Here is a 19,901-nt window from a genome sequence, read left to right as displayed (position 1 = left end):
TTTGCTTGACCTGTTAGCTTTGTCTGAGAGAGATTCCCAACAAATGTCTGGATAGTTGAAATCTCCCATGACTACTATGTCATATTTTGGGGGGAATTTGGCCATTTGATGCATAAAGAGTTCATCCATATCTTCAGCTTGCACTGGCGGCCTGAAGTAAATGCCTACAATGGTGTCCTTTCCGTTGTTCTCTCCTTGTATTCTTACCCAAACAGTTTCCACAGAACTCCCAGTCTCTGAAGCTTCAATCTCTGTGCAGATATACGCTTTTCTAACATACAATGCGACACCTCCTCCTCATTTATCAAGTCTGTTCTTGCAAATAAGTTGTATCTTTTTAGCCTTGTATTCCAATCATGTGTATCGCCCCACCACGTTTCAGTGATTCCAATGACATCATGTTTCTTTTCTTGCATTAGTAGTTCCAATTCTCCTTGGTTGTTGCCCATGCTTTGTGCATTTGTATAGAAACATTTTAGTTTGTGATTGATTTCTCTTCCTCCAATATTTTTAATATTTAGATTTTTTGTCTTTGTTCTTCCTTTCCACTTCTAATAGCAGAGTTGTCAACTAGATTTGTCAGGTGTATGGCTTTTTCTCAGTTGACATGGAGAAATGAGAAATTTCTCCTGGTGAACTGCGGTGAACTGACCACTGCACCATGAGACGTTTTCTCACGGTGCTAGCAGTGATCTCACCAAGGTCACTTGTGTTGTTTGATAATGACTGATCATTTCACCAAATAGATGCAAGATAGTAAACCCAGCACTCAACTTAAGTAGGAGAGAGTGAATGATGGTAGTACCTGGAGCAAACGTGCTCCCTGACGCGGAGTCCACTACTCGTCCCTCCGCTTCAGGGAGCACATTTGCTCCAGGTACTACCATCATTCACTTTCTCCTATAGCGATCTGCATTGTGCTAGAAGCCTTTCACTTGCCTCATATATACGGCACTACTTATCTTCGGTCAACTTCTGCTATTGAACATTATGTAACTGATGAAGGTCACCACAGACCGAAACGTCTTATTGTTCATACTACAATAAACCTTGCTGCAAAATATACTTAAGTTGAGTTCTGGGTTTACTATCTTGCATCTATATGGTTTGGGAACCTAACCCTAGCACCACCCTTTATTTCGTAGTTGTGCTCACGCTGTCTTTTCTATACGGCATTTCACCAAATACACATAACGGTACCTACCAGAGACCAGACCACAGAATCAGCCACTGAGGCGGTATGTCGTCACTTCATTCAAGTGTTTGGGAATCCATGGCGGATTCATTCTGATCAGGGAGAGTGCTTCCAGGGCGCCTTCATAAAGAAACTTTATTGCCTGTATGATAATGAGCAATCTAGGATAATGTTCTATCCTTTGCAATGCAACGGTGCGTGGGAAATTTTCAACCCCACTACCCCTGCAAATACTATGGACCCTGGAGAATGATCAAATTGGCCTGAGTACCTCACTGAACTGATGTGAGCCTATAACAATTGGGTGCACAGCACGACAGAGTACTCGCCCCACATGCAGGTAGAAAGAGGATGGCAGAAGTAAGTGTTTGTTCCAGCGGAAAGAATGCTACTCCGCATAAAAAAGCAATCTGTAAACTAGATGACTGTTGAGAGACAGAACAGTATGTGTTGAAAAGGAGAATTGGGCCAAATATCCCTATGTATGAGGTAGAAGCGGTGGGGATTGAGGGGCCAACTAGGAATCTCTATCGCAACATGCTGCAATGGGGCAAGTTTGAACCGATGAGCGTGAACCCTCCCATAAATGTTGATTGGTGGGCTGTACCCGCTCCCTTGCTGACTTGCTGACTGAGGGTCTGTCTGGAACGCCCACCAGGGCCATGGGGTACTCGGTACTGGGTTCGGTACTTAAAGGGATGTGTCATGGCGGCAGCGACCCCGTCCGTGGCCATGGGCGGCCATGATAAGGGAAAAGTCTTTAAGGGGAATTGTAAAATAATGTTTGTGACGCCACCTGTGGTATTCAGTCAGAGGTGACGACGCTGCTTAAAAAGGTCCGCTGCAGTGATGTTATGGCAGGTAAGATGGTATAACTTCCCACAGGTGAAGCTGGGTCCCTAGGGCTCCCGGTGTGTAGATGGAGATGGTAGGTAGTGCAGAAAGAAACGAGTGACACAGGTTTGCAGTCTCTTTACCTGGTTTACTGAAGACTTCAGGCAGCCACAGTCAAGGGCACCAGATCACAGGTACAGGCAGGATACAGCCGGCTTGGAAACGAGATCAGAGTCACCTTTACTAGGTGGAGTGAAAAGCCTTCCTACTAGCGCTGTGGTGTAGTCCCTTGCTGCCTGTGGCTTCTGTCAAGGTCCTCACTGTTCTCTCTGTCCTCCATGAAGGGTAGGATACTAACCCGTATGAAAGGTGGCTCTAGCCTTTTTACAAGGTCTCTATCACGACCCGGGTTCTATGCGCCACTGTGTCTTCAGGTATTAGGGCAGACAGGTGACGTGTAGTCCAGCTGTCCTGCCTGTTTCTACTGTGCCTCTTGGAGTCTGACACAACCCCGGTCTTCCGGCTACCGGAATCTGCGCTCTGCAAGGAAGTAGCTTAGTCACAGCTATTCTCCCCAGTTCTTTACTTCGCTCTCCTCCACGCTCACTACAATGTGTTCTTCCTTCTGTATTATCTCTATCCAGGAGCTGCAGCACCCTTGTGGCTGCACGGCCCCTCACTTTCCTCTCTGCCTCAGACTCCTCCAGTCTGCAGTCTGGCACTCTCTGACAGGAACTGACTACTTTCCTTCCAGACCAGAATATATATATATATATATATATATATATATATATATATATATATATATATACATATATATATATATATAGGAGCCACCCAAAAGCTGGATCAGAGCTCCCTCTTCTTTCCTGGAGTGTGATCATGTTGTATGTTTGTGTTTACCTGATAGAGAAGATCTTCCCTCGCTTCCAAGAGTGACATCACTCTCCCCGTGAGGAAAGCAATGCCACTGTAACCAGCTGGACCCTGGGGTATTACACGTATGTTGTAATATTTCCACCAGAGATACTATTTCACAACCTGTAGTTCTCCACACAGACGATATACAAGAAGAGATGACTGAACCAGTCCAACCTGTGCATGTGGTGTGTGGTGCTCCTTTGCATGTGGTGTGTGGTGCTCCTTTGGGGTACTCTGTAGCTCTAATTACTGATTTTATTGTATAAACAGCTTTTATTTAAATAAAAGCTATGTTTTATGAGACTTATTTGCATCATTTATTGAATGTGTCTCTGGATACATATAGTGATATAATATATATTTGCTCCCTTTTGTGGTTTCTAACAAGAAAGAATTGGACTTCTAATGAAGTACCTGTAACAGCTGAATGGTAAAAAATAATGATAAAAACAGAAAAAAAAAGATTTTTGATAAAATATAAATTTTCCCCTTATTCCTATACCCCACATATAGGAATAAGGAGAAAATGACATTTTCCTGAAAATCTGGGGAAGATGTTTGTTATAATTGGTGATAATTATTTTCCCCTCTCTCTCCCCCTCTGTTTCTTGGAATGGGAGCGTGGGTAGGTGGATTTTAGAATATGTCTGTTGAATCCTTGCTGAATATAAAAAATATATTGCCCATCACTGCGCCTGTGGCAGCCACATTGTTTTTTTTAATAATTGCCTCAGTACTAAAAGAATCAAAAGAATTGTTAAATAGGATTTTAACTGACTTGATTTAGTGATGTTAATTTCTTTGTTCTTTATTATGTAAATTGTATGGGTAGGCTTGCTTATGCATATGGTATAATGTCGATTTGTGACATAAAGCATCATGTCATCTCCTAACTAATTGCCAATCTGCCAGACCTGAATGACTCCTTCCCTTCTTTCTAGGATTACAACCTCTGCAGATAGGCGACAACTGTCTGGCAATATACGGAACAGCGAATAAAAGCAAAAACAGCAGAAAAACACAAATATAAGAAGAACCAGTCTGTAGATTTCTAGAAAGAAGTATAGCTGAGCTTGTCCTATTCTTAATACATGAATTGTAAACCACCTGCATTCTGGCATGAGACACCAATGATGCACCCTACATATATCGGATCTGCCATGGAGTGAGAAGCTTCGTTTCTGTGCCACAGACACGCACAAGCTGTTGTCACCCCATAAAAATGCTAATTACGATGCTGCAGGACTGCAAAGTGACATCAAAAACCAAGTATGTGAAGAGTCGTGCGTCACTTGTTGCGTGAGTCCTGGCATTTCTGTCTGTAATCCTGCACTGTGACGGTCACATCACTGATATATTTCTTATTATGTTCTTCACATATAAACATGAAATGTTTATGTTTTCTCAGTCGTCTAGAAAAAAGACGACTGAGGGGCGATCTAATAACCATGTATAAGTATATAAGGGGACAATACAAATATCTCGCTGAGGATCTGTTTATACCAAGGAAGGTGACGGGCACAAGGGGGCATTCTTTGCGTCTGGAGGAGAGAAGGTTTTTCCACCAACATAGAAGAGGATTCTTTACTGTTAGGGCAGTGAGAATCTGGAATTGCTTGCCTGAGGAGGTGGTGATGGCGAACTCAGTCGAGGGGTTCAAGAGAGGCCTGGATGTCTTCCTGGAGCAGAACAATATTGTATCATACAATTAGGTTCTGTAGAAGGACGTAGATCTGGGGATTTATTATGATGGAATATAGGCTGAACTGGATGGACAAATGTCTTTTTTCGGCCTTACTAACTATGTTACTATGTTACTATGTTACTATGAAATGGAAATAAAATGCCACCAAACAGAGCAGTCTCCATGTCACATCCACACCGTGTGGCTGTCAGCTGTCACTTTATCTACAATCCGAAGACATTCACATCCCAAGGGCTTCAGTATTTATACAACCACAGACGACAAAAAGAAGACTGCCAAGTGAGCGTATTCTAAGCTGTATGGAGAGTTAATGCAATAGGGCAAAAAATGCTTTTAGTAATAAAGAGCAACAATATGCAGTCTTTTTCCATGGTTTGGTGTTTTTTTTTTTTAGAAAATATGGGGTAGGTGTACAGGTATCAATGCCATATGTATTATTTAAACCTGTTTTTTGTTTTCTCGTCCTTTCCTAACAAGTATGATATAGTTGGTGCCTGAAAATGGCATGATATACGAGTTCTCAAGCCGTATGGCACATATTATAACGTTCAACCTACTTTTTAACCTCTTCATGACAGTTAAGTACCAATATGTCATGGTCAGGTGGGGATTTATATAACAGGTAGAGATGCTTTATGGGAGCGATCAGAGTAGTAAAAGTGAAAGTGCCATAAAGAGACTAAGTAAAAAAAAGTAAAAAAAACAAAACAAAATAAAAAACACAGAATAATAATAAAACATATAAAAAACTGTACCCTTAAAGAAGTATTTTTATGCAAAAAAACATAAAAAAAGTACACATATTTGGCCGTGTTGAGAACAACCCAACCAGCTGTCAAACTAGTTAGCCCCTTCAGTGAACATCGTAAATTTAAAAAAAAAAAAGAGCCAAAAAATTATACTTTTTCATCATATTGCCAAAAAAAAGTACAATAAAATGTGATCATAAAAGGCAAATGTAAATAAAAATGGTATCTCTAAAAACATCGTCTGGTTCCACAAAAAACAAACCACAATACAGCTCCTTCAGTGTAAAAATTAAAAATCTACAGCTCTCAAAATGCAAAAATGCAAAATAATTATATTAAAAAAACCATTAAAAAAAAGCAATTCCTGAATTGCTGTTTTTTGTCATTCTTCCTCCCAAATAATGGAAGAGAAAGTGATCAAAAAGTTTTATGGGACTGAAAATAACATTAAAAGCATTAACTTGTCCCACAAAAAACAAACCCTCACATGACTCTGACTGTAGAAATATGAAAAAATTATAGCTATCAAATATGGAGATGCAAAATCTAATATTTGCACAAAAATATATGTCATTGGATTTGTGATGGCAGCCAAACATAAAAAAATATAAATCTGGTATCGGTCTGATTGCACCAACCTGAAGAATAAAGTTGTGAAATCGCTTATGCCGCATGAGGAATGGTATAAAAAATAAATAAATCCAAATTTTGACCTGCTGTTGATTTGTTCATTCTGCCTTCCAAAGATTGCAGTATGGCACATTTATCCTGGGCTATACGCTAAGCGCTTACACAGGGAGTTCCACTCTACTAGCACATGAGGGCATTACATATGGAGTTTGCAAACTATTCTAGGAAAATCTGTACTCTGAGAGTCAAACGGTGCTCCTTACCTCTTGAGTCTCACCGTGTAGCTAAGAATTACAGTACAAAGAAATATGGGGTATTTTCATGTTCAACAGAAATTGTATGACACATTTTCATGCCATTTTTATTCATTTCCCCATTTGAAAATGTAAAATCTGTAGCTTGAACAACATTTTTGTTCCAAAAATGTAATTCCTTTTTCTTCGCTGTACAATGGTATAAAATTATGTGACACACCTGTGGTGTCAGTATGATCACTGCACCCCTAGGTGAATTCATTGAGAGGTGTAGTTTATGGGGTGGGTTCTGCTGTTCGAGCACCTCAGGGGCTCTCTCAGTGGCTCATGGCACCCTCAAACCATAACAATAAAATTTGCACTGTAAAGTGGCGCTCCTTCCCTTTTGAGCTTTGCACTGTGCCTCAAAAGTATTTCCCATATACTTTTAGGGTACTGGCACACTCAAAAGTAGCACAACCAACCCAGGGGGGCACTTTTTCCTATTAGCCCTTAGAAAAATTTGGGGATATAATAACATTTTAGTGGCAAAAATGGAAAATTATTTTTTCTTCACCGCCCAATGGTATGAAATTCTGAGGCACATATGTCAACATGCTCACTACACCCCTACATGTATTTATTTGGGGATGTAGTTTGCAAAATGGGGTCATTTATGGGGGGTTCCTGCTGTTCTGGCAACTCAGAGGCTCTGCCAATGTGACATGACACCTTCAAACCATTCCAGCAAAATCTGAACTCCTATATGGCGCTTCTCCCTTTCTGAGCTTTGTATTGTGCCTCAGAAGTAGTTTTTGACCACATATGGGGTATCGGTGTATTCAGAAGAAATTGCATAACAAATTTTGTGGGCCACTTTCTCCTGCTATCCTTGTAAAAATGTAAAAAATGTGGCTAAAACATCATTTTTTGAGGAAAAATATTTTTTTTCATTTTCACTGTTCAATATTGTAAAATTCTGTGAAACACCTGTAGGTTTAAAGTGCTCAACACATGTCTACATAAATTTGTTGAGGCATCTAGTTTCCAAAATGGGGTCACGTTTTTTTTTTACTGTTTAGGCACATCAGGGGCTCTCAAAACTTGACATGACACCCGCAAACCATTCCATCAAAGTCTGCATTCTAAAACAACACTCTTTTCATTCTGAACCCTGCCATGCGCCCAAACAGTAGTTTTTCCCAATATCCTCAATATCTGGGGTATCAGCGTACTTAGGAGAAATTGCACAACAAATTTTAAGGTCAATTTTCTCCTGTAAAAATAAAAAAATTGGGGCTAAAAAACATTATTGTGTGAAAATTAGATTTGTTTTTTATTGTTATGATTCTACATTATAAACTTCCCCTCTTTGGGGTTTAAAAGGAACCTGTCACCCCCAAAATCGATGGTGAGGTAAGCTCACCGTCATCAGGGGCTTATCTACAGCATTCTGTAATGCTGTAGATAAGCCCCCGATGTAACCTGAAAGAGGAGAAAATGAGGTTAGATTATACTCACCCAGGGGAGGTCCCGCTGCGGTCTGGTCAAACGGGTGTCTCAGGTCCGCTCCGACGCCTCCTATCTTCATTCCATGACGTCCTCTTCTAGTCTTCACGCCACGGCTCTGGTGCAGGCATACTTTGTCTGCCATGTTGAGGGCAGAGCAAAGTATTGCAGTGTGCAGGCGCCGGGCCTCTCTGACCTTTCCGGCGCCTGTGCACTGCAGTACTTTCCTCAATGTACTCAAGATAAATTGCACAGCAAATTTTGAGGTCCATTTTTCCTGGTACCCTTGTTAAAATAAAATGTTTTTGGCTAAAGTAAAATTTTTGTGAAAAAAAAGTAAAATGTAAATTTTCTCCTTCCACGCTGAATTAATTCCAGTGAAGCACCTGAAGGGTTAATAGAGTTCTTTGATGTGGTTTGGAGAACTTTTAGAGGGCAGTTTTCAAAATCATGTCACTTTTGAGTATTTTCTGTCATAAAGGCCCCCTAAAGTTGTTTCGAATATCATGTGCTCTTTAAAAAAATGGCTTTGTTAATTTGGTTGGGAAAGTGAGAAACTGCTGATCAAATTTTAACCCTTCTAACTTTCTAGCAGAAAAAAATTATGTATAAAAAAATTATGCAGTTGTTAACTAGACATGTGGGAAAGGTTATTTATTAATCATTTTGTGTGACATAACTCTGTGGTTTTAAGGCATAAGAATTAGAAATGTGAAAATTGTGAAATTTTCACCAAATTTCCAATATTTTCTTAAATAAACGCAAGTCATTTCAAACTAAAATTTTACCGCTGTCATGAAGTACAATTTCACAAAAAAAGTTCTCAGAATGAGAGGGATCTGTTGAAGTGTTCCAGAGTTATTACCACATAAAGTGATACTGGTCAGAATTATAAAAGACAGAGTTGGGGTGAAGTGGTCAAGCCATTCAGTGAACATCGTAGAAAAATAAATAAAAAATGTAGAAAAAAACCTATGTGCTATCATCATGCTGCTGATCAAAAAGTGGTGTAAAAGGCAAAAAAAAGTCAAATGGAGATAAAAATGGAATAGATGAAAACGTCATCTTGTCCTGCAAAAAACAAGCCGCCATACAGCTCCATCAGCAGAGAAAAGAAAAGGCTATAGCTCTCAGAATACAGTGATGCAAAAACAATTTTTCTATAAAATATTTTTTATTGTGTAAAAAAACAAACAACATTAAAAAAAATGCACTATAGATTTTTGGGTCCATATTCTCTTGTTACCTTTGTGAAAATGAAAAATTTGGTGCTGAAGCAACATTTTTTTCATTTTCATGGCTCAACATCATAAAATTCTGTGAAGCACCAGTAGGTTGAAGGTTCTTACCAAACCTCTTCAAGGGGTGTAGGTTCCAAAATAGAGTCATTTGTGGGGCATTTTCATTGTTTAGGCACATCAGGGGTTCTGTAAATGCTACATGGCAACCGTTATCTATTCCAGCCAATTTTACGCTCATAAAAGTGAATGGTGCGCCTTCCCTTCCGAGCCCTGTCGTGCTCACAAACAGTAGTTTTCCACCACATATGGCATATTGGTGTATAAAGGAGAATCTGCACAACAAATTGTATGGTCCATTTTCACCTGTTAACCTTTTAATACTGCATAATTTTGGACTAAAGCAATATTCTTGTGGGAAAAAATGAAATTTTAGTTTTGTCTTTCCACATTGCTTTAATTCTGGTGAAACCCCTATAGGGTTAGTAAGCTTCTTGAATATGGTTTTGAGAACTTTGATGGGTGTAGTTTTTAAAAAGGTGTCACTTTTAGAGTATTTTCTGTCACATAGCCTCCTTAAAGTCACTTCAAATGGGATGTGGTCCTTAAAGGGAATCTGTCACAACAAATTGGTGGACTATGTAAATGCCCTGTGTCCGGTCTGATGGGCGGTGTTTCATCTTATTTTCTTCACCCCATCCTGCACCGCTGCACTAAGTCCTGGTACACTGCTAAATACTTCCGGGACATAGCGCGCCGGTGCATGCGCAGTAATGCTTTTTGGCTTTGCCTGCAGTTGGGCAAAGCATACTGTGCATGCGCGAGGCAAGATTGCATTGCGCACGCGCGAACTATGGAGGAGACCTACTCAAATTCATGAAAATATTGTGGACAGCGGGGAAGGATGGGGTGGAGAAAAGAAGACGAAACACCGCCCATCGGACCAGACACAGGGCATTTACATAGCCCGCCAATTTGAAGTGACAAATTCCCTTTAAAAAGATGGTTTTGTAAATTATGTTTGAAAAATGAGAATTTGTTGTTAAAATTTAAACCCTTCTCACTTACTAACTAAAAAAAGTAAAAATATTCCTGTGCTGAGATAATTGTATGTATTGTGTAATGGGTGTGTCCCATCATGCAGGGCTGCTCCAGTTAATGGTCGGCACCTACCAGGGGGAGTGCACTCTTGAAGATTGCAAATTTGGGCTAGCAGTATGTTCACACGGCTCATCTGAAATGTTCTTTCAACCAGGCTGATTGCAGAGACACATTTGCCTCAGCAGTATCGGGGATTGAAGTCGGCTAGTTCCGGTGATCCAAGCAGCTTCAGAGTGGCGTTTCCGACTCCTTGCCTAGTAGTCCAGTCAAAATATGGTTTGACCCGGAACAAATTCCAAGAAAGCGTTTTATGATTTTTTTTTTATTACTATTATATGTGGGGAACAACATATTAAAAGTTTTCCAAAAATTGATCACCACAAAGGTCCTACCTATGACGTCATCACACTAAAAATATCGAATATTTCCCTATTTCAAAGCTGTATCTTTACGTTACAGAAGAGTTTGCATTTTGTATACTATGTATTTTCATATAACAATTTTTATACAAAGTTTTATACTAACTACATGGACAGGCGAGGTCATGACGTCAATGACGTCATGACATATATGTACATTTATAGAAATTATAGAATTAATCCACAGTGCATTTTAAGAACTACTTCATCACTGAATAAGTTTGTCAGGTCAATAGTCACTATTTTCATCATCAAACACTGCTTCCTCACTCATATTGTCACAATGCCCTTCTTGACATGGTCCGCATACCCGTGAACAGGCAAGTCCGTGTCTTTTGCAAGTGCACTGAAGTGTACTACAAACACGAGAACAATTGCAGTGAATTATTTTCAGAAGTGTTTCTGGCGCAGGTGAAGTATCCATCATCACTGGAACTAGACTGTTGTTCTGCAATTCCCATCCCCATTCAGTAGTGTCCATGGCCTCACCATTGTCCATCCAAAGCATCACTTGGAGGTAACTCCGAAGGGCATGATACTTCGTTGCAGAGGAGGTCGGTGGCAGTCGTTCAGGTGTAGAGAGTAGAATACCTCATTGCAGACAGATTGTCTCCAGGTTTGCCCCCAAACAATGCCACCATCGCTTTACACCCAGCATCTTCAATCTCAGCTCTGTTTTTGTTAGGTGTGGAAAAGATTTTAGCACAGCTATTTAAGACCGAGTCTCCCTTCAAAACCTTGTGTAGACCGAGTTTTTTTCCGATTCCAAAAACCGCGGAAGTGGTATCACAACCCGTGAATGCATGAAGAAACAGAAGACTGCTGCAGACATGGTTTCCCAGGAACTTCTTCATAACCTTAATGTCATATACTGTTGCAGGACTCCCTTTATCTGAGTAGAAATAAAGCTTGTTGCCATCGCTGGTTGACGCGTGATGAAGTAACAAAACCAAAAGATCTGTATCTTCGCCAATGAGACTAGTACTTTTGTTGGATGACATTGACACTGCTGCCTTAACAATCTCCACATCTGCATCCCCCTCTGATTGTATTACGTGGCAACCTCTGTCATTCATGCGCTGTGAAACGAGATTGATAAGAGACTGTTCTCCACATTCGAAAGTAAGTTCTCCTTTTTCCTGACAAATTTCGTTCCTTCAGCAATGTTCACTTTGTTACTTGTTAGTTTTTAGTGTCGTCGCTGATGGGTAATGTCCTTAGTGTTTGTTCATCCAATGTAACCATCAAATACTATCGTAGCCTTACCATAGTGCTTTAGTGTGAAAGATGCATAGTCTTCAGCGATTGAACAATATGTCTTTCCTTCTGACCACTTCAGTTGATGGAGAATGCCGTATCCAGTCTGTCTATGGTACCACCGAGTACATCCTGGCTGAGAGACTGTCTACAAGAAATCGAGACCTGAAATGATGATGGAGCTGGACTGCTAACCCAAGCTGCAATGGAGCTACTACAGCCCTGGGACTTAAGGTACCGTCACACTCAGCAACTTTACAACAAGAACGACAACGATCCGTGACGTTGAAGCATCCTGGATAGCGATCTCGTTGTGTTTGACATGCAGCAGCGATCAGGATCCTGCTGTGACATCGCTGGTCGGAGCTAGAAGGTTAGAACTTTATTTGGTCGTCAGGTCGGCGTGATTCGTCATGTTTGACAGCAAAAGCAACGATGCCTGCAATGTTTTTACATGGAGCTAACAACCAGTGAGAACGATAAGTACATCACTGGATCGCTCCTGCATCGTTCTCGAGTAGCTGTGTTTGACGTCTCTACAGCGACCTAACAGCGACGCTCCAGCGATCTAGTTTAGGTCGGATCGTTGTCTATATCACTGGAGCGTCGCTTAGTGTAACGGTACCTTTACAGCCTGAACAACTGTGCAATGCTTGCGACCTTCCTGTGAATGTCCTTTCCAACGAAGAGGGTTTCAAGCAAGCAAAGCAAACTCGGGGAGATAATCTAAGGCAGACTGACATTCAAGCGAAGAAGTCTTCGGATATTCATCGGTTGAAGATGGGATCTTAGACTTGATATCTCTCTTGATTAGTTTGGCCGCAGTCTCTATGATGGCTCTCTTCTGGGCTTCTTCATCTGTTTCCTGACTACAGAAATAGTCCCTCAGGATCATTCTGGTCTTTTCACGGAACGTTTCAATGTTAGGCAACCCTTCACACTCTGCTATGAATAGCGAATCGCCATACCTCTCCTCCGGCCTATACCTCAGCCATTTATTACTATAGGCAGCACTGTCTCGTTCTACAAGATACTCCGTCATTTTCTTTTCAAGATCTGTGACAGTCAGTTGCTCTTCATCGTTGTCCTCGAGAAATGCACACATTCTCAAGAACGCTTGCTCTTGGTCCATGTTCATTGGCCTCCCTACCTTCCGTGGTTTCTTTGTAGTAGATCCACCACCATGACGCATAGGAATTCCATAATTTGTCTGAAAGTTTGTCACATGAACAATGATACAGACAGTCTGCAGCATGTAAGTCCTTCCCAAAGTACGCAATTCTCCCTTGAATGGTGATTGCCCAGTCATCATTACGCTGTTTGCAATGTGACATGATGGACCTTACAAATCCATCCGTTTTAACAAAGCTATAGTCATCAAAATCACTACTAGATCTTGTCTTCACCACTTCATGTCCACAGAACAAACACTGCGTCGTGCTATCATAGGATCCAGTAGACACCCGTGTACCTCTCCTGGCAGGTGAACGATGAACGGAAGTAGCTTTCTTATGCGAGTCTATTTGCTTCTTGTTTATGTAGTTCATACGACATCTCTTGTGCACCACTGCTACAGCAGCTACCACAGTGCTAACGCCCCTCTCAATGCTGGCTTTACTGATCCCTTCAGCTCCTTATGCACCAATCACCACACTTTCTCCACCATCTTCCACATCATGGCTGCATAAGGGGCAAGTTTCTTGACTTTCCATCGTTCTCAGCTCTGTAAAAGAAGATAAATAAATCGTTAAATAATCTACCATATAATTGTCTAAGGGTCACTTCCGTCTTTCTGTCTTTCCTTCTTTCTGTCACGGATATTCATTGGTCACGGCCTCTGTCTGTCATGGAAATCCAAGTCGCTGATTGGTTGCGGCAAAACAGCCATGAACAATCAGCGACGGGCACAGACCGGAAGAAAATGGCCGCTCCTGACTTCCCGCAGTCAGTGCCCAGCGCCCGCATACTCCCCTCCAGTCACCGCTCACACAGGGTTAATGCCGGCGGTAAAGGACCGTGTTATGCACTCCGTAACCGCTGCTATTAACTCTGTGTGACCAACTTTTTTACTACTGATGCTGCCTATGCGGCATCAATAGTAAAAAAATGTAATGTTAAAAATAATAAAAAAACAAAAAACCTGCTATTCTCACCCTCCGTAGTCTGCCGAGCCGCACGCGCCTGCCGCCATCTTCCGTTCCCAGTGATGCATTGCGAAATTACCCAGAAGACTAAGTCATCTGGGTATTTTCGCTATGCATCCTGGGAACGGAAGATGGCGGCAGCCGCGCGCGCATTGCCAGAGGTTTGGTGGATCTACGTTGGATCCCTGCGGGTGAGTATAAAACTATTCTTTATTTTAATTATTTTTTAACAGGGATATGGTGCCCACACTGCTGTATACTACGTGGGTTGTGTTAGATACCGTGTGGCTGCTATATACTACACAGGCATTGTTCTATACTATGTGGGCTGTGTTCTATACTGCGTGGGCTGTGCTATATATTACGTGGCCAGTGTTATATACTGCATGGGCAGTGTTATATACTACATGGCTGCTATATACTGCGTGGGCTGTGCTATATAGTGTTGAGCGATACCTTCCGATATCGGAAAGTATCGGTATCGGATAGGATCGGCCGATATTCAAAAAATATCGGATATCGCCGATACCGATACCCGATCCCAATGCAAGTCAATGGGACCAAAATATCGGAATTAAAATAAACCCTTTCTTGCCTTGTAGGTTTATTCTACATGAAGGAAAACAACTAAGAATAATGCCGGATGTATTTGGGGAGGTGGCGGAGACATTAAAGTCATAGAGGTTTATCCCAATCAAATAGAATAGCATGTTTTTTGTTTTTTTTTAAGACGTTCGGAGTGACAAAGATATTGACTATGTAAATTTTTTTTATTATTTTGTCAGATATTGATGTTTCACTATTCCACGCCCTTCCCCTTCTTTTTTTTCTTTTTTTTTTTCTTTTCCCACACTTTCATCTTCATCATCATCAGCATCTTTGACATCAACTTCTTCTTCACCTTATTCATCTTCTTCTTCATCCTTTACCTTTTTTTTTTTTTTTGATTACATTCTTCATATTCATTTTATTCAACTATTATTATTCTTCCTATTCTACATATTCTTTTTATTCCACTGTTATTATTCTTCCTATTCTACTTCTTCATCATATTCTCATTTGTGACAGGCATTCCCGTAGTTGTTATCTATAAAAGTTGGAAGATTACACCTTCCGTTCTGCCAGTCACAAAAGTTACATTTGTCCGCGTTCAGTTTGGCCTGCAGCATCAGGCTTTATCCAGGGGCACCACGAGGAGGAACGGACTCACCCCCATACACTGCTTAGTCTTCTTCTGCATATAATTTAGATAATATCTTTTGCTCTGATATTAAGTCTTATGCTTAATGTTCTTCTGCTCTTTGTTCTGCAGCCTCTTGTTCTTCTGCTTCTCGGTCTTCCATGTCGTCGTCTCCAGGGTCGTCGTCTCCAGTGTCGTCATCTCCGCCGTCGTCGTCTCAGCCGTCGTCGTCTCCGCCGTCGTCGTCTCCGCCGTCGTCATCGGGGTGGTCTTCCGGGTCGTCGTCGTCGTCGTCATCGGGGTGGTCTTCCGGGTCGTCGACTTTAGGGTCTTCAACTTGGAAATGTAGCAGAAGGTACAAGAAGGCTGAGAAAATGCCAAGAATCTGACGATGGAACTGGAACTCGGATGGCTACCCGAAGATTCAAGAGCCTATGGAACTACCGAGGACCAGCTGACGTTACTAGAAACCCGTGGTACCCGTGCTAAAAAGCACTACCAAGGACCGCCTGACGTTGGCGGAACTCGGATACCCAGAAGGAGGCACCTAAGCCAAAGGCTCTGCCCTGAACCAGCTGACGGTACTGGAACCAGGATGGGGAGCAGAAGGTACAAGAGCAAAAGACACTGCCGAGAACCAGCTGACGGTACTGGAACCCGGATGGGTAGCCGAAGGTCCAAGAGCCAATGGAACTACCGAGGACCAGCTGACGTTACTGGAACCCGGTTACTAAGCAGGAGGTACCCGTGCCCGAAAGCACTACCAAGGACCACCTGACGTTGGTGGAACTTGGATACCCAGAAGGAGGCACCTAAGCCAAAGGCTCTGCCCGGAACCAGCTGACGGTACTGGAACCAGGATGGGGAGCAGAAGGTACAAGAGCAAAAGACACTGCCGAGAACCAGCTGACGGTGCTGGAACCAGGTGGTGGACCTGAAGGTCCACAGGAGAGGAGAGAAAAGCCAGGCCGCGAGGCAGCCGCAGTTACCGAACCCCAACAGTCTTACAGGGGGAGCTGGGCCTACTGGCACTACAGAACCAGCCTTGACTACCAGTTCACGCAGCCCACATAGGAAGCTCCTAAACTGGAGGCACCCTGGAGTTGGCTAACCCGACCGCAACACGACGGGGCAAGCATAGGCGTCTCAGCGAGTTTGACACAACCCGGAAACAGCTGACGGTGCTGAAACCAGGTTTGGCACGAGGGAGTACCTGTGACAAAAACACTGCCGAGAACCAGCTGGCGGTGCTGGAACCCAGATGCGTTGCCCCAGTGTGCAAGAGCCAATGGCACGACCGAGGACCAGCTGACGGTGCTGGAACCCGGTTACTAAGCTGTAGGTGCCCGCGCTTAAAAGCACTACCATGGACCGCCTGACGTTGGCGGAACTCGGATACCCAGGAGGAGGCACCTAAGCCAAAGGCTCGGCCTGGAACCAGCTGACGGTGCTGGAACCAGGTGGTGGACCCGAAGGCCCACAGGAGAGGAGAGAACAGCTAGGCCGCGAGGCAGCCGCAGTTACCGAACCCCAACAGTCCTACAGGGGGAGCTGGGCCTACTGGCACTACAGAACCAGCCTTGACTACCAATTCACGCAGCCCACATAGGAAGCTCCTAAACTGGAGGCACCCTTGAGTTGGCTAACCCGACCGCACCACGACGGGGCAAGCATAAGCGTCTCAGCGAGCTTGACACTACCCGGAAACAGCTGACGGTGCTGAAACCAGGTTTGGCACGAGGGAGTACCTGTGACAAAAACACTGCCGAGAACCAGCTGGCGGTGCTGGAACCCAGATGTGTTGCCCCAGTGTGCAAGAGCCAATGGCACGACCGAGGACCAGCTGGCGGTGCTGGAACCCGGTTACTAAGCTGTAGGTGCCCGCGCTTTAAAGCACTACCAAGGACCGCCTGACGTTGGCGGAACTCGGATACCCAGGAGGAGGCACCTAAGCCAAAGGCTCGGCCTGGAACCAGCTGACGGTGCTGGAACCAGGTGGTGGACCCGAAGGCCCACAGGAGAGGAGAGAACAGCTAGGCCGCGAGGCAGCCGCAGTTACCGAACCCCAACAGTCCTACAGGGGGAGCTGGGCCTACTGGCACTACAGAACCAGCCTTGACTACCAATTCACGCAGCCCACATAGGAAGCTCCTAAACTGGAGGCACCCTGGAGTTGGCTAACCCGACCGCACCACGACGGGGCAAGCATAGGCGTCTCAGCGAGTTTGACACAACCCGGAAACAGCTGACGGTGCTAAAACCAGGTTTGGCACGAGGGAGTACCTGTGACAAAAACACTGCCGAGAACCAGCTGGCGGTGCTGGAACCCAGATGCGTTGCCCCAGTGTGCAAGAGCCAATGGCACGACCGAGGACCAGCTGACGGTGCTGGAACCCGGTTACTAAGCTGTAGGTGCCCGCGCTTAAAAGCACTACCAAGGACCGCCTGAGGTTGGCGGAACTCGGATACCCAGGAGGAGGCACCTAAGCCAAAGGCTCGGCCTGGAACCAGCTGACGGTGCTGGAACCAGGTGGTGGACCCGAAGGCCCACAGGAGAGGAGAGAACAGCTAGGCCGTGAGGCAGCCGCAGTTACCGAACCCCAACAGTCCTACAGGGGGAGCTGGGCCTACTGGCACTACAGAACCAGCCTTGACTACCAATTCACGCAGCCCACATAGGAAGCTCCTAAATTGGAGGCACCCTGGAGTTGGCTAACCCGACCGCACCACGACGGGGCAAGCATAGGCGTCTCAGCGAGTTTGACACAACCCGGAAACAGCTGACGGTGCTGAAACTAGGTTTGGCACGAGGGAGTACCTGTGACAAAAACACTGCCGAGAACCAGCTGGCGGTGCTGGAACCCAGATGCGTTGCCCCAGTGTGCAAGAGCCAATGGCACGACCGAGGACCAGCTGACGGTGCTGGAACCCGGTTACTAAGCTGTAGGTGCCCGCGCTTAAAAGCACTACCAAGGACCGCCTGACGTTGGCGGAACTCGGATACCCAGGAGGAGGCACCTAAGCCAAAGGCTCGGCCTGGAACCAGCTGACGGTGCTGGAACCAGGTGGTGGACCCGAAGGCCCACAGGAGAGGAGAGAACAGCTAGGTCGCGAGGCAGCCACAGTTACCGAACCCCAACAGTCCTACAGGGGGAGCTGGGTCTACTGGCACTACAGAACCAGCCTTGACTACCAATTCACGCAGCCCACATAGGAAGCTCCTAAACTGGAGGCACCCAGGAGTTGGCTAACCCGACCGCACCACGACGGGGCAAGCATAGGCGTCTCAGCGAGTTTGACACAACCCGGAAACAGCTGACGGTGCTGAAACCAGGCTTGGCACGAGGGAGTACCTGTGTCAAGAACACTGCCGAGAACCAGCTGGCGGTGCTGGAACCCAGATGCGTTGCCCCAGTGTGCAAGAGCCAATGGCACGACCGAGGACCAGCTGGCGGTGCTGGAACCCGGTTACTAAGCTGTAGGTGCCCGCGCTTAAAAGCACTACCAAGGACCGCCTGACGTTGGCGGAACTCGGATACCCAGGAGGAGGCACCTAAGCCAAAGGCTCGGCCTGGAACCAGCTGACGGTGCTGGAACCAGGTGGTGGACCCAAAGGCCCACAGGAGAGGAGAGAACAGCTAGGCCGCGAGGCAGCCGCAGTTACCGAACCCCAACAGTCCTACAGGGGGAGCTGGGCCTACTGGCACTACAGAACCAGCCTTCACTACCAGTTCACGCAGCCCACATAGGAAGCTCCTAAACTGGAAGCACCCTGGAGTTAGCTAATCCGACCGCACCACGACGGGGCAAGCATAGGCGTCTCAGCGAGCTTGACACTACCCGGAAACAGCTGACTGTGCTGAAACCAGGTTTGGCACGAGGGAGTACCTGTGACAAAAACACTGCCGAGAACCAGCTGGCGGTGCTGGAACCCAGATGCGTTGCCCCAGTGTGCAAGAGCCAATGGCACGACCGAAGACCAGCTGGCGGTGCTGGAACCCGGTTACTAAGCTGTAGGTGCCCACGCTTTAAAGCACTACCAAGGACCGCCTGACGTTGGCGGAACTCGGATACCCAGGAGGAGGCACCTAAGCCAAAGGCTCGGCCTGGAACCAGTTGACGGTGCTGGAACCAGGTGGTGGACCCGAAGGCCCACAGGAGAGGAGAGAACAGCTAGGCCGCGAGGCAGCCGCAGTTACCGAACCCCAACAGTCCTACAGGGGGAGCTGGGCCTACTGGCACTACAGAACCAGCCTTGACTACCAATTCACGCAGCCCACATAGGAAGCTCCTAAATTGGAGGCACCCTGGAGTTGGCTAACCCGACCGCACCACGACGGGGCAAGCATAGGCGTCTCAGCGAGTTTGACACAACCCGGAAACAGCTGACGGTGCTGAAACTAGGTTTGGCACGAGGGAGTACCTGTGACAAAAACACTGCCGAGAACCAGCTGGCGGTGCTGGAACCCAGATGCGTTGCCCCAGTGTGCAAGAGCCAATGGCACGACCGAGGACCAGCTGACGGTGCTGGAACCCGGTTACTAAGCTGTAGGTGCCCGCGCTTAAAAGCACTACCAAGGACCGCCTGACGTTGGCGGAACTCGGATACCCAGGAGGAGGCACCTAAGCCAAAGGCTCGGCCTGGAACCAGCTGACGGTGCTGGAACCAGGTGGTGGACCCGAAGGCCCACAGGAGAGGAGAGAACAGCTAGGCTGCGAGGCAGCCACAGTTACCGAACCCCAACAGTCCTACAGGGGGAGCTGGGTCTACTGGCACTACAGAACC

The sequence above is a fragment of the Ranitomeya imitator genome, chromosome 1 (genome assembly GCF_032444005.1).
Source record: "Ranitomeya imitator isolate aRanImi1 chromosome 1, aRanImi1.pri, whole genome shotgun sequence".
NCBI lineage: Eukaryota > Metazoa > Chordata > Amphibia > Anura > Dendrobatidae > Ranitomeya > Ranitomeya imitator.
This window is presented reverse-complemented; position numbering follows the sequence as displayed.